This window comes from Rhinopithecus roxellana, chromosome 6 (assembly GCF_007565055.1).
Source record: "Rhinopithecus roxellana isolate Shanxi Qingling chromosome 6, ASM756505v1, whole genome shotgun sequence".
Classification (NCBI taxonomy): domain Eukaryota; kingdom Metazoa; phylum Chordata; class Mammalia; order Primates; family Cercopithecidae; genus Rhinopithecus; species Rhinopithecus roxellana.
The window spans coordinates 30,971,501-30,987,282 of record NC_044554.1 but is presented as its reverse complement, the minus strand read 5'-3'; the positions used below and the strand labels follow the sequence as shown (position 1 = coordinate 30,987,282).

The window sequence follows — 15,782 nt, the reverse complement described above, 5'->3', positions numbered from 1 at the left end:
TAATAAAACACTCAATTTTTCAACTAGACTGAGAGAGACCAGGATTCTAACCTGACTGGTCATAGACCAGTCCTTGAACCTCTCCAGATTTTATCATGTCCACTTGTAAAACAAGAAGGTTGAACAAGATGGTATTTAAGGTCTCATCTACCATTAACAATTCTGCAAACCTGTCGGAGACCATCAGCATCCAGTGTGGCTTACCACCTCCCAACCTAAGTGAACTCATAGCCAAGCAGCACCTTAACTTTTCATGCCAGGGTTCTCAATTCTCCTAAAGATGATGTAGGGAGGGATATGCCACAATAAAACACATCTGCTTCCAATAATTCCAGTCAGCATACATGCTTTCACCAAATGTAGTCAAGAGATCTCCTAACATTATTGCCACCTAGTTGTAAATGCTAATTAAGGAGCCACCAGAATGGCCCATGATACCTCAAACTCAACATATCAAAATTGAAATCCATCATTTTCACCCAAAAGCCCCCTCCTGTGGCTCCCATTTAGTTAACGTCATGACCATCTCCTTCATTATTCAAATTAGAAAACTCAATGTCCTATTTAAAGTTTTACTAACCTCCCCATAGAGGATAGACTGTTTATCTTGATAGAACACTGCATTTTTAATATAAAGAAATGCTATTCTTCCTGCAAGCCATCATACCAGAACAATGCCAAAGAAAGTATCAATTCCAACTAGTCATAAAAGGCAGCTGGAACATAGATGTGAAGATAACAAAATCACCCCAAACGTCTCTACATCCCAGGATGGCTTTGCTAGTTGAAATCCCTGGATTCTGGATTCAGACAAGCTCACAATTTGACTCCCCCACTCCAGTCCCTCTCTCCTGACAACCACCCTCCCTAGTGAGGCCAAATTTCTACAGATCTGGTCCAGTTACTCCTTTCCTTGCAGACCACATGATTCTTCCTGTGCCTTATAAGACAAAGTACAGTCCCAAGCTTGGTAAGTGATTTATAGCTTAACTTAATTTTTAAAGTATTTTTCCCCCACTCCATACAAGCTTTGCCCCTCACCCAGCAACACCATGTGCCAGAACTTCAGCTATGTCCAGCTACTGACATTCCCTGGACACCACTACAGTTTCCTAAGACTGACTGTGTCTCTGCCTCTTCTGGAATTGCTTCCCCTTCATTGAAATCCTGCCCACACAAAATATTTTTTTTATCATTTTTGCATCTTGATTTATAATATAAAACATAAATAAGACAGAAGTCTTCATTTCCGTAAAACTGCCAAAATTTTTACAAGACAATTCATTAGGTGCCTTGCCTGGAAAGTAGCAGGCATCCTCATTAGTCAGCATCTTCACATAGCATTTGTCTGAATGGAGTAGTTTATCATTACTCCAAAGACATGCTGAAGTTTCATTAAAATTTTTTGATGTAATTTGTCTTCTATCTCACTCTCTTGGATTCTAATGTTTTCTTTTTTCTTTTTTTTTTTTTTTTTGAGACGGAGTCTCGCTCTGTTGCCCAGGCTGGAGTGCAGTGGCGTGATCTCAGCTCACCACAACCTCTGCCTCCCGGGTTCAAACAATTATCCTGCCTCAGCCGCCCGAGTAGCTGGGACTACAGGCACAGGCTCACAACACCACGTCTGGCTAATTTCTGTATTTTTATTAGAGACGGGGTTTCACTATGTTGGCCAGGATGGTCTCAAACTCCTGAACTCATGATCTGCCCGCCTTGGCCTACCAAAGTGCTGGGATTACAGGCATAAGCCACTGTGCCCTGCCAATGATTTCCGTATTATTTACTCTCTGTGGTAGTTCATGAAACCTTTCCCTTCTAAAAGATGGCATATCAAAGTGTCAAAAACCAGCTAGAATTGGCCTGCCTATGACCGCCTATAAGACAACAGGCCCTCTAAGAGAAGAAATCAAAGAAGCTTGAATTCACACATTCTGAGACAGATGGAAGAAAGACTACGCTATTATTGCATGATAATGAACACACGGATTAATGAGAAAAGCAGAAATACATATGAAAAGTTCAAATTATAATACGGTTAGAGACTTTCCATCTGCCATTCTAGGAGCTAACAGTATCTCCATAGGTTTGATATTTTTATAAAAACAAATGCTTCAAGAAAAGAATTAACAGTCAGTCAGTGTGTGTTGCTAATGCTGGAGAATTGATTCAACAAAGGATGACACTTGGGACCAATTAACTCAAAGCTGGCTTTTCTTATATATATTTTTTAAAAGTAGATACAATAAATCAGGGAGTAGAGCTTCATTTAAATATGGTGAGGGACTGGGATAGATTACTTGAAAAATCTCAGAACCAAAGGATGGCTCAAAAGGCTAAAGACAACTGTAAGTAAAACAAGTGCTAGGTTTCTATAAGCTATCAAACACTGAAATTAAAACCATGTAAGAAAACACTGGCCAATTGGATGTCAACTGGAAAATTTATACGAAGTTTGTTAATTTGTACTTGTATCCCCTCAATCTATAAAAATTTTGCAACAAGAAATAAAAACAGTTTGTTATAAATGAAAATTTTCAGGGAGTTATCTTTCTCAAGATGCATTTTGCTGAAATTACAAGACAATTTTTAATAGCAATCAAGTAGGAACCTTGAGGAGAAATGGGGAAACATAAAGACTTACGTGAAATCTTATACAGGAGTAGGGTCATAGTAAAAATACATCTTCTTACTTTAAAAAAAAAAAAAAAGGACATTTCTATTTCTTTTGTATTTCTGTTTTACCTTTAATTTTTTAATTTTTTTTTAGTTTAGGTACTTCTCAAGTTACAAGGGGATTGTGTTCTAGAAGTTTCTGATCTAGTTGTTCAGAACCTGAAATGTATTTTAATGTACACACTGCATTGTATGTAGCACTCACATTCCATAGCTAACCATAAAGAGATCTGCTGTTGCTGTAGTAGAGTGTTGATTCAAGCTATACAGGACAGGCTGAGGTCATAAGAGAGTTAGGAACATTATGTAATCTTTAAAAATAAGATAGTTGCTAAACCCAATAAAACCCCAGGTTTCTGCAGCCATATGACAGTCTAATATGTGTGCTATGGCCGGTCACGGTGGCTCACGCCTGTAGTCCAACACTTTGGAAGGCTGAGGTGGGCAGATCGCCTGAGGCCAGGAGATTGAGACCAGATTGTCCAACATGGTGAAACCCTGTCTCTACTAAAAATACAAAAATTAGCCAGATGTGGTGGCAGGTGCCTGTAATCCCAGCTACTCAGGAGGCTGAGGCAGGAGAATTGCTTGAACTGGGGAGGCGGAGGTTGCAGTGAGCTGAGATTGCACCACTGCACTCCTGCCTAGGCAACAGAATGAGAATCTGTCTTAAATAAAATAACGATAATAATATGCATGCTCTGCTCTAGTCCATGCAGACCTTCCACACAGTGATTTAGAGATTCAGACTCCTTTTCTCTGTGGTTTCACCATCTTCTAGAGCCCGGGAAGTCTAGTTGGCAAAGAGAGAAAGGGAGGATAGAGAAACATCCTGTCTTCTTGACCATGCTGAACCAGAGTGAACACGTTCCTCTGCCCTCCTCTCTTTGGTAAGAGCTAGTCACATGTCTCCACCTGGATGCACAGGGACCCGGAAGGCAGCTACTGGCTGGATAGCAGCTTTGCAGGGGTGATGATGAAAAGGGGAAAGAAACTTTTGTGAACAATTAGTGGTCTGTCTCACAAGTACCATGACACCAAAAAGGAGTAAACTTTAAAGACACCAAGGTAGGTTTCCAGGAGATGCAACATTCGATTTGCCTTGAAGGATGACAAGCAAAAATGAAATAAGGGCATTTTTCTGGAGAGAAAACAGCATAGGCAAATGCAGGTCGGGGAGGAAGACCATGCAACATGGAAGCAATTGAAAGGATTAAAGTCGAAGCCCAAGGAGCACTTCAAAGATACCTCTCTCCAGAGAAATGATCCACCGCCTATCTGTTACAAGCTTGACAAATGAAAGCTGGCTGGACCTCAGGCCTTGTCGGAAATTACTCATTTTGCTTGCCTTTGCGGATGGTGTTAAAATGATCAAATTTGGTTTTCTGCATCTCTGAGTTTGATTCCTCTGATGAGAACTGATGCGAATGCCAAATGACTTTTTATGAAGAGTGGTTGATATTTAGTATTCTACAGAGTCTTTCTGGGTAAGTGCAACCAGAGCCAATGAATAATAGAAGCAGTGTATATCTGTCAAGTGTAATTATAACACTGAATTATGCTCATTCTGCATTCTGGTTCCTGTATACATTAGTTTAAACATCAGAACATGCTGGCACTTCAGACCTGTGAGGATTTTACTTTGAAAAATAGCATGCCCTTGTTTTTAGCCATTAAAAGAACTTACATCTTGTTCAAAATTATTTTATGGTAAAGTTTGACCACTCTCTTTTTAAAGAAAATCTTCTCAAGTTTCTAAAAAACAGGTAAGAAATAAGAAATAAGGAGGAATATTTCAATCTAGTTTTAAATGCCTTCTAATTTTCTGTATTTAAGTAAAATCTTATCTTCTGCACTTTGATAAACTGATATTTCTGATTAAATAGTTGTTACAGAATAGGGTTGCTTATAAAGTCACCAATCTTTGCCAAAGAAAGTAGAAATTATCAGATTGTAACTTTAAAATTATACAGGTATTGTTTATTGTTGAATGATTTAAAAATTCAGAGCAGCAAAAAGGACAAAACAAAAATTCAGCTATAATCCCATATTCTAATATATTTAAATTATCATTTTGGTGTCTATATTTCTAAACATTTTTCTATGCATTTATATATGCTGTTTTTACAAAAATGAGATCATATGGCACATACTTTTTGTAACCTACTTTTTTATGTAAAAATATTTTAAGAACACATTTTCATGTCATTTTTCTTAAGACTCCGTAACAATATTTTTTTTTCAACTGAGAGCAAGGACCATATCAGAATCTCCAAAAGGGCATGTATAGTTTGAAAAATTGTAATTTTGTGTTTAGAAAGAAAACCCCAAAATAGCTATTGTTTTGGTAATATAACCTACAGAATATAAAGCATGGAAATGTCCTGTAGACTGGTCGGATGTTTAACTGGGATATTCTGAGGTTTGATATTACCATTAGCCTCCTATATGGGGCATAATTAGATTACCATGCCAACAAATGGGAGCACAGATTTTGAAAGATTGTGAAATACAGTGCCTCAACTGCCAAGCGTTCCATTTAACCCACAGTCCCTTGCTGTTGGGCTTAACTTTTAAAAGATAAATTTCCACACATTCTGATCCACTGGCTTCTTGTTACTCATTCTCAATCATAACATATGATAGCATACTATCTATTTTAAGTGTGTGGTATGCAATTGCTTTTTATCACATACTCACATATCACAGCCTCAAGCTGCAGGGCAGCTCAAATGATGAAAGTAGAAGACAGGCTGGATGCAGCGGCTCATGTCTGTAATCCCAGCACTTTGGGAGGCTGAGGCAAGTGGATCACCTGAGATCAGGAGCTCCAGAAAAGCCTGGTCAACATGGCGAAACCCTGTCTCTACTAAAATTTCAAGAAATAGCTGGGTGTGGTGCCAGGTACCTGTAATCCCAGCTACTCAGGAGGCTGAGGCAGGAGAATAGTTTGAACCTGGGGGGCGGAGGTTGCAGTGAGCCAAGATAACGCCACTGCACTCCAGCCTGGGTGATAGAGTGAGAAGAAGAGAAGAGAGGAGAGGGGAGAGGGGGAGGGGAAGGATAGGGAAGGAAGGAGGGAGGGAGGGAGGGAGAGAGGGAGGAAGGAAGGAAGGAAGGAAAGGAAGGAAGGAAGGAAGGAAGGAAGGAAGGAAGGAAGGAAGGAAGGAAGGAAGGAAGGAAGGAAACAAACCACATTGGGAAGAGAGGAAGGAAGGAAGGAAGGAAACCACATTGGGAAGAGAGGAAGGAAGGAAGGGAAGGAGCGAGGGAGGGAGGGAAACAAACCACATCGGGAAGTCCAAGCAAGGATGTGCTGAGCAGGTCATATGGTTTGGATGTTTGTCCCTCCAAATTTCATGTTGAAATGTGACTCCCAATGTTGGAGGTGGGACCTAGTATACGGTGTTTGAGTCATGAGGGTGGATCCCTCATGAATGGCTTGGTGCCCCCCCATGGTAATGAGTTCGTGTGAGATCTGGTTGTTTAAAAGAGCTTGGCACTTCCTCCTCCTCTCTCTCACTTCCTCTTTTGCCATGTGATGTGCTGCTGCTCCTTTACCTTCCATCATGAGCATAAGCTTCCGAGGCCCTCACTAGAAGTCGATGCCAGCACTATGCTTCTCATATAGCCTGCAGAGCCATGAGTCAAATAAACCTATTTTCTTTATAAATTACCCAGCCTTAAGTATTTCTTTATAGCAATGCCAAATGGACTAGTACAGCGGGACAGTACTGCTAACCCATGACCCTATCCCCAAAGCTGTTTCCATTCATTCACTGTGTTGAGAGTATGTCAAACCATCCCGGAGTGGAGGCTGGAGATGGGCTTCACCCCACCTGCAACTGTTCTCTCAACAGAGCCACTCTTTAGAAAAATCATGTTCCATTAGTTCACTAAATCATGACAAAAGTAAATATACTTGTCTGAACAGTGCACAAAGTAGTCCTAAAAGGGTTCTCATGTATTTTATATGCCCAGTCTTTGGGAGGCAAAATTTTTTTTATGCAATCTATACAAGAAAGTTATATTTTCAGCTGTTATCCAAAACAAGGGAAGCGTACTCTGTGAAAAAGTGTTATTATTGTTTAACAATATCCATTTCCAGAGGAATGCTTTGCTAAAGTAGAAGTTGGTGGACACACCATAAGGGATGCTGTGAAGTGATTTCTGTCATTTTTCATACATGGAAACACATGAACTCAAGGGTCTACTCACTCTTCTACAACTTTAAAGGAGCGTTTATCCTAGGATACTTTCAAATCTGAGATTCTGAGACCCTGTATTTTTAATATTCAATCCTTAGGTTCCTCATTTCTAATATCCGTTACTAAGTAGACGATAAAGAACAAATTAATCATAGCTTCAGAAAAACTAATAAAATAATTTAAATTGGTTACGAATCTCTTGTGATGATTCTAAGGCAAAAGGCACTTTTATAGAAGTCTTTCACACTTTAAGAAAGCTTGCTATATAGAAAGAAAGTGATTCGGTTGGGCACAGTGGCTCACACCTGCAATCCCAGCACTTTGGGAAGCTGAGGTGGGTGGATCACCTGAGGTCAGGAGTTCGAGACCAGCCTGGCCAACATGGCAAAACCCCGTATCTACTAAAAATACAAAAGAATTAGCCAGATGTGGTGGCATGTGCCTGTGGTCCCAGCTACTCAGGAGGTTGAGGCAGGAGAATCATTTAAACCTGGGAGGTGGAGGTTACAGTGAGCTGAGATCACACCATTGCATTCCAGCCTGGGCAACACAACAAAACTCTATCTCGAAAAAAAAGAAAGAAAGAGAGAGAGAGAGAGAAAGAAAAGAGGTTCTGCTTTCCTCTCAAATGTCTCTCCATTCCCATTTAAAGTCTCTGTTGATCCGCAGCATAATTTTACTTTTTTCTCCACTATTTGTCCAATACTGCAAATGCACTGTAGTTGAAGAGAATCTAGTGTTGTAATGGAAAACAGAATCAATCTCTTCTTATACTCTGAGCCTATAGCATGTAGTATATATGTCCTCATTTGGCACTTTTTAATTTTCATTACAGAGATCTTCTCTGAAGTCATATCAAGGCGATATTGAAAGGATTTGTTAGAAAGGAAACAATTTGTGGCAAAACAGAGAGAGAAAAATAGTACCTGTGATATAACCTACAGGCAGAGTCAAAACTCAGTCCACAGAAACCAGAAAACAGACGCCCCCTTGGCTGCTTTCCTTCTGATAGATTTATCTAAAGCTCTCACTAGCAGGCATGCTCCTTCCAAAGCCATAGCCCTTTCATCCTCAGATTTCATCTTTGGTTTTTCCTCATTATCAGTGTCCCAATCAGGATAGCCGTCCTTAGCACAGTTATTTAGATGCCACAATTAATTGACTGACTTGTATGTTGTCTCCTTGTAAGCTGCAGCTTGGTCTGAGTTGACACTTGTCAGCTTTTCCCCCAATTCATGTTGTTTCGGCCTGCAGTGGCATTACCTCCTTTGGATGTCAAATTCTCCTTTCTCCTTCAACTCTCCAAAGCCATGTATTTTGATGAACCGGCTCTCTCTGACGTCACCTGAAACCAACTTAATAAATCACCCCTAGTCTTCTACCAAAGCACATTTCCTCAAGTGAGTTTTCTCATTTTGCCGTACAACCTGAATACAGCCAGAAGAAACACTTCTTTGAAGTCCATCCCCTCCTCAATCTGCTCTCCTCTCCATCTCTGTGGGATCCTTAAGTATGAGTTTCAGGGTTTCTCTAAAGCAGCTTCTGGGTTTCTCTTTATTACAACACTCTATCTCCAGAGTCACCATCTGGGACCTTCATCTAGTCTTCCAAACTGGCCTCTGTCTGCCCAATGCACCGCTGTGCTCTTTCCAAACAAGAGAGTATTTAAAACCCAGCTGCAAGTCCTGCATGAGGTACAGGGGATTGTTGCCAGCCACATATCATTTTGGAACTATTTTTGCCTTCTTTCTTTTTAAGTCATATTGGTCTATTAATATTCAAGGAGTTATTCTCAAAAGGTGGTTAAATGCATAGAAAAACCTAAAATTAGAAGGGCTTTGCATTTTAAAGACAGCTTTCTGTTTTTGCATGGCCAATGGTGTCTCCCCTTTGCTTCCTTTTCTCTGTGGATGTCTTTGTTTGTGAAGTTATTTTTTAACCATAATAAAAAGCTTAAAGGCCAAAATACATAAAGAGAAATACTTCTTATACTCCAGAGGTTATTGAGATACCAGAGATTTTAAAATGAGTTCGTAACATTGATTCCTAAGCTCCAGGCATTTCCTTGAAGAATTTCCAAAAGACTTAAATTTTTCTTGCCAATGTTCATTTTCAGATGTGTTTAACACCAAGTTTTCTGGTGTGAATATGCATATATGACTCTAAAAATCTCTACATTCAGAAACTAAAACTATACTAAAAGAAAAATAGGTCATTTTTTATTTCCTTCATAATATGAAAGGCAATACAGTAGTTAGGAAAACGAAAGCTCTTTAGTCGTTATTGGATTTTAATGTCTCTCAGCCTCAGTTTCCTGATTAAGCAGTGAGGGTGGGCTCAGAGGTTGAAGTCTCTTCACTGAAGCCTTTAGGTCTTAACATTATTTGGATTCAATCACATACTTCTTTTTTTTTGAGACCGAGTCTCACTCTGTTGCCCAGGCTGCAGTGCAATGGTGCGATCTCGGCTCACTGCAACCTCCGCCTCCTGGGTTCAAGCGATTCTCTTGCCTCAGCCTCCTGAGTAGCTGGGATCACAGGCACCCTCCACCACGCCCGGCTAATTTTTTGTATTTTTAGTAGAAATGGGGTTTCACTATGTTGGCCAGGCTGGTCTTGAACTCCTGACCTCGTGATCCACCCGCCTCGGCCTCCCAAAGTGCTGGGATTGCAGGCACAAGCCATCGCGCTCAGCCTCAATCACATACTTCAAAGCTGATGTGATTGTTTCTGTTTTTGTGGAGTTAGAACCAGCTGCAAATTTAGAGAGACCACGTTCCCCATAAGACTGCATATGCTTCTGATACCAATTACAAGTTCAGAAGTTCCCCAAACCACCCCCACGTTTGATAGTTCTGTAGAAGGACTCACAGAATTCACTGAAGGCTGCTATACTCACGCTGCATTATGGGTAAAGAATGCAGATGAAAAATCAGACAGGGGTAGAAGCACAGACGGCAGAGTCCAGGCAGAGTACCAGATGCTGAGTTTATAGTCAGCCTCTCTCTGTAGATTCAGGAGCACATTTCTTTCCTGGAATGGGTGTGTAACAATTTGCATGGGGTATTGCCAATGAGGGAAGCTTCCCTGAGCCTCCATGTTCAGAGTCTTTACTGAAACTACATTACATGGGAATGATTGATTGCCCACATGGCTGACCTCAGTTTCCAGCCCCTCAGAAGGCTGGAGAATATAAGCCAAAGCCCCACACCCTTCATCACATTGTTGGTCAATCTGGCATGGTCAGGCCCCATCTTTTTTCTTTTTTGTTTTTTTGAGACAGAGTTTCACTCTTGTTACCCAGTCTGGAGTGCAATGGCACAATCTCGGCTCACCACAACCTCCGCCTCCCGGGTTCAAGCAATTCTCTTGCCTCAGCCTCCCAAGTAGCTGGGATTACAGGCACCTGCCACCATGTCCAGCTAATTTTGTATTTTTAGTAGAGATGGTGTTTCTCCATGTTGGTCAGGCTGGTCTCCAACTCCTGACCTCAGGTGATCCACCTGCCTCAGCATCCCAAAGTGCTGGGATTACAGGGATGAGCCACCACGCCCAGCCCAGGCCCCATGTTAAATGCTGTCTGATGTGGCCCTACCCCTAAAACACAGTGTTAGACTATCTGGAATAACCCAAGGCTCCCAGGCAAATGAAGACATGCTTACCAAGCAGGCAGGACATCCCAAGGGCTTAGATATTACCTTCCCAAAGCCAAGGGCAAGGACCAGACCTCTTGAGGTCAAGGCTAAATTCTCTATTACACAGTTTTGAAAATCTCTCTGTTGAGGACAAGAAAGCAAACATTCCTAGGACTTACTACTAGAAGGAAACCTGAAAATCCTAGTGATTTTTAAAGTAAGATTCCAGGACCACTTGCATCAGAATCACCTGGCATTAACAAAATGCAGATTCCAGAGCCCCACCCCAAACCTACTGAATCAGATTCTCTGTAACAGAAGCATTGGAATATGCATTTTAAGCATTTTCCTTTAGCAGTTTTTTATGTAGACCAAAACTTGAGAAATGTAATTAAGATCCAAGGTCCTTGTTCCTACAAGTAGAGTGAAACTAGCATGCAATAAAGCAAAGGGAGAAAATTCTGCTTCTTATTCCACTGCTGAGCTTATCTTGGGCAAGCCATTATTCCTCAAACATCATATGTTTGAAAATAACATTTAGCTACATTTGTTTTAAACAGACATAACTAATGTAGCATGCTCTTAGACTGAGAAAATATACATTGAGTTACTTTGTGCTCTTGGGAAAGATGCTTATGGAATACAAGATGGCACTCCATCTAGTTCAGCTGGCCTTGGGAAAAGGAGTGGATTTCTCTTTTCAGAGTATCTATGTAATCATTGTTGCCCTCCTAGGCAGGAGTGTTTCTATTCATTCTTTCATTCATTCACAAATTGGTATCTACTGTGTGGCAGGCAGTGTTCTCGGTGCTGAGGAAAGAACAATGAACAAAACAGAAAATGCCTCTGCCTTCGTGAGGCCAGGACCACATATCTATTATTCCAGACAGTGATACATGCCATGCAGATTTTTAAAAAATCAGGATAAAGGAGAAAGGGCAGCTGAGAGAGGAGTTTGTTATTTAACAAAGAACGTTTAGGGACGGAGTTTCTAATATGATGACCTGTGAGCAGAGAAGTAAAGGCTCAGCCAGAGTTATTTGGGTAAAGGGAACAGCAAGGTCTAAGGCCCTGGGGCAGGAGCAGTTTCAAATGTTGTGAAGGAGAAAGTCCTATGCGGTGGAATTAGAGGAAGACTAAGAGGAGTGGAAATAGATATGGGGAGTATAGACATCTCTTTCGAGGAATTTGGAAACAAAAGGGTGCATAGAAATGAAATGGTAACTTCTGAGACAGATAAGCTCAAAAGAAAGGTTTTATAGTCCCAGTGGTTGTTAAGAGTAGAGACATGTCAACGTGTGTGTGTGTGTGTGTGTGTGTGTTTGTGTGTGTGTGTGTGTAACAACTCAGTTATAGAGAGAGGGCAGAATTGTCAGAGTGCTGTCCTTGAGGCAGTAGGAAGGATGGCATCCCATGTATAGGTGCAGCAGTTGGCCTTGAATTAGGAACATAGATGAATTCTTTACTTCTTCTTTCTCCTTCTCATCTCTCTGATTCCCATGGTGACCTTATTTTCAGCCTTCCTGCCTCTTATGACCCTTTCATGTTAAATAAATTCTTTTATCTTCTGATGTACAATTAGTATTTCATTCAGAAAAAAAAATACAGGAAACAAAAAAGATATTCATAACACTGCTCACCATAGAGTGAGGCTGAAATATCTGTTCTACCAAGTACCAGTTTTGTTGTATGAGTCAAACGAGATTTATTGTACAGAAGATCTCCCGGGAGGCTGCCACCCCTCGAACCTTATTTTAGAATGGAATAAACAAATCATTATCAAAACTAAACAGTGTTAGCTGGTCTGCCCATCATGCTCACGCTGTATAACTTTCCTTCTCTTTTCTCTCTTTCTGTTCTGTATTGAATGAGTGACCAAATGTTTTCTGCTACTTCAACTGAAACTGTGGTCTAATGTCTAAATGCTCCCTCACCTGCTGAGAAAACTTAAAGCCAAAAAATAAAAAAACCCTGGTATTGGTCAGTTGTTGAATTTATCACTCAATATATTACGCCTGGAGTGATTTGTTGAGTTAGAATGAGAGCAAATAGTGCCACCTGCTGGAATTAAACTTGGAAGGGGAAGTCTGAACATGCCAAGAGTTCTCCATGGTTTTGTCCCAATCATTACTTTAAGCCTTTCAGATGAAGTCATGAGCCTGCTTTATTCAATAGTAATTTCTCCCACCTATATTCTTTTCTGATGGCAATATGCCACCTTGTGTATTTCTCTTTTAGTATTTCTCTTTTCTCCCTGTAATGATTCAGTATCTAAAATGACGATTAAGACCAACTGTATTTCATTTTATTTCTCTTAGAATCTCTTGAAAAATTATAGAATGTTGCGATTTGAAAGAATCTTAGAGGTTCTCCATAGTTTCAGACACATTTTGGACACAGGAACTTTTGGGAAACTATGGATATAATCCTCCCTTTGGACCTCAAACCGAGGCCTGAAGAGTGAAAAGCAAAAAGACCAAACAGCTAAGGCTCTATATCAGTTAAGATGCTTTCAGCTACAGTAAAAATGCCTTGAGCAACAACCTAAGAGCTTATCTCACGTAAGAAACCCTAAGGTAGGTGGCTTGGGGATTAATTTAAAAGTTGAATAGACCAGGTGTGGGGGCTCATGCCTGTAATCCCAGCACACTGGGAGTCTGAGGTGGGCAGATAGCTTGAGCCCATGATTTCGAGATGAGCCTGGGCAACATGGCAAAACCCCATCTCTAAAAAAAATACAAAAATTAGCTAGGCGTGGTGATGTGCACCTGTAGTCTTAGCTACTTGGGAGGCTGATGTGGGAGAATCATCTGAGCCCAGGAGGTCAAGGCTGCAGTCAGCTGTGATTACACTGCTGCACTCCAGCCTGGGTGATGGAGCAAGACCCTGTCTCAAAAAATAAAAATAAAAAAATTTTTAAAGTTGAACAATGTCAGCCATGACCCAGGTTCATCCTCTGTCCTCTCTGTCCTCTGTATCTCTGATGTTTGTGAGACAGCTCCAGTAACATTAAGAACCACAGCTTCCCACCCAATATAAAGTGGCAGAAAAGTGACTGTCTTTTCCTTATATCTCACCAAAAGACTCCACTCATGTCTCATTGGCTAGAAGGGAATTATGTGTCTCATCCGAAGTGGGTAGCTGGTAAGGAGCCTGGAATTGCCATATTTGCCTCCATTGACTCCAGATCCACCCTGTGGGCCTGGGGTAGGGCTGTCCTTATGCAAAGCACAAGACTCTGAAAACAGAGGTTCCAGGGCAAAATCAGGTTAGCTCACAAAGAAAAAAGGGAGAGTGACTAATTATTGGGAGAAAAATCTCCATGGGTCTCTTCCACTTTTGCCTGCCTTATAAGCAAGAAGCATTGACAGCTTTGTTTGTTTATACCTTCTTTAAGGATGTGTGTATAGCTAACAGCCTTGGAAGATATAGATAGTGTCTTCCTCTGGGACAGAGGGTAGATTTATTTCATGGCCAGAGTAATAAATATAATGTCACTCTCCGGGGCAGAAACTGAGCAAGTTTGCTAGTAGCTACTATAAAAGATTGGGGTGCCCTAAGTCCAGGGTCCCTCAACTGTGAAGCAGACTTATTGCATGTGCAGCATCCACCTGGGATGCCCTGCATTCTCCCACAAGGGAAAGCAATGTGAACAGGAAGCTCAGGCTGCCTGCTGTGTTGTGAGTAAAGAAGTCCTTTGTCTCTGACCCAGGATTTTCATGTCTTCTGCCAGCATCATCAAACTATGGCCATGTTAAACTATGGTTCCGCCAGCATCATCAAACCATGGCTAACTTGTTAGCCTGCAAGTGGGGTGAAGTCTCAGACCTTTCCCAGTTCTTGATACTCATGGCAAGGCAACCATTCATGTTTGGCACCATGTTCTTTCCAATGAGCCAGGCTATATGCATCCAATTCTCAAATACTTATTTCTGGAAATGAGAATTTGTTCAGCATATAAGAAATTCCTTTTCCACAGGCAGAAACAGGGCAACACTTCAGTCTCCAACTGGAGACACACATTAAGTGAGGACAGTGTCATTGGCTCAAGTGTCTTTTATCCTGTCTCCCTTTTATTCGCTCGCTGACTTTCTCTATAATTATCTCTTTTAAAATGTCAGTTGCTCTCACCCAGAAGACCAAGAGCAATCAGCCACAAACTGAACTCAGAAGCTTTTAAAACCCACTGGCTGTCTGACTGGGGGATGGGGTTTCTCAAAGGCTTCCCGCAGCAATGTTAGGGAAACTGACGTTGAGTGACTGAGAAAACGGAGCCCTTTCCTTGGCTCTCACAGTGGGTCTTACAGACCCTTCCTGAGGAAGCAACAGAAGGGGTATGGAATGTGCTGACTTCATACATATTTCTCCAGCAGAGCCTGAATGGAGGCTATTTGGGAAGAAAGTTGCTCTTGGAGGCCTTTGGCCTTGAGTCCCTCTTACTGCATCCTGTTAGGGTGAGAGGCTCTGAGCTACAGCATTGTCCTGGCAACTTTCTTCCCTTCTCCAGAATAAAGTATTGATGTTAAGATGACAGTGAAGAAACAGGGGATCTATTGGGACAAGCAAAAAGTATGGATATTTTCTAGCGACTTCTGGCACTCGGAGTTTCTCCAAATAGTGACAGTTTGAAGACCTGGACACGAATTCATCATAGCAGTAGGAGAATAGCAGAGGAAATTAGAGCAGCATTTATCCCTACGAGTCAAACCTTAGGGTTAAACTCCATTGATCCCTAAATTCTATTTCCTTGATGGTAGATGATGCCTTTAAAATGAAACAATCTTTCCTACTTAGCCCAGAAACCCTCGTTCTCTTGCTGTTCTGACAACTTACATTTAAAAAATGCTCCTGCTAAAATACAGCGTTATGAGAACAGAACAGATTTAATCTGAAACCAAGGCAACTTTTTCCTCATCTGCTGTATCAGAACCACAGAGAAAGATCACGCAGCCTGTGGGTCATATTATTATTATTGTCTTCCTGCATTCTGATCCTACTTCCATGGAAACCTTGATGGAGGTCACTGGCCTGCAAGTTAAATCCAGTCCCAATGACCCCTGGAGGCAGGGGCTTCTAATTTCGATGAGATATTTTTCTGAACTGTGTGTCGAATCACCACAGGTGTTAAAATGAAAGTTCTTTCGTTAATGACATGAAGGTTCAAAATTCCTTGGTACAATTAGGTTGATTAAATTGAGCTCTGTGTCTAATATCCCTGTAGCTCAATAAAGTGAATGCAGCTTTCCATGAGGCCCACACAGAGGCAG

General features: G+C 41.2%; 1 protein-coding gene across 1 annotated transcript in view; it reads left to right on the top strand.

The window, feature by feature from the left end:
• The window catches only part of CNTNAP2 (contactin associated protein like 2), a 1,672,147-nt gene that overhangs the window by 1,381,675 nt on the left and 274,690 nt on the right, over positions 1-15,782 (top strand).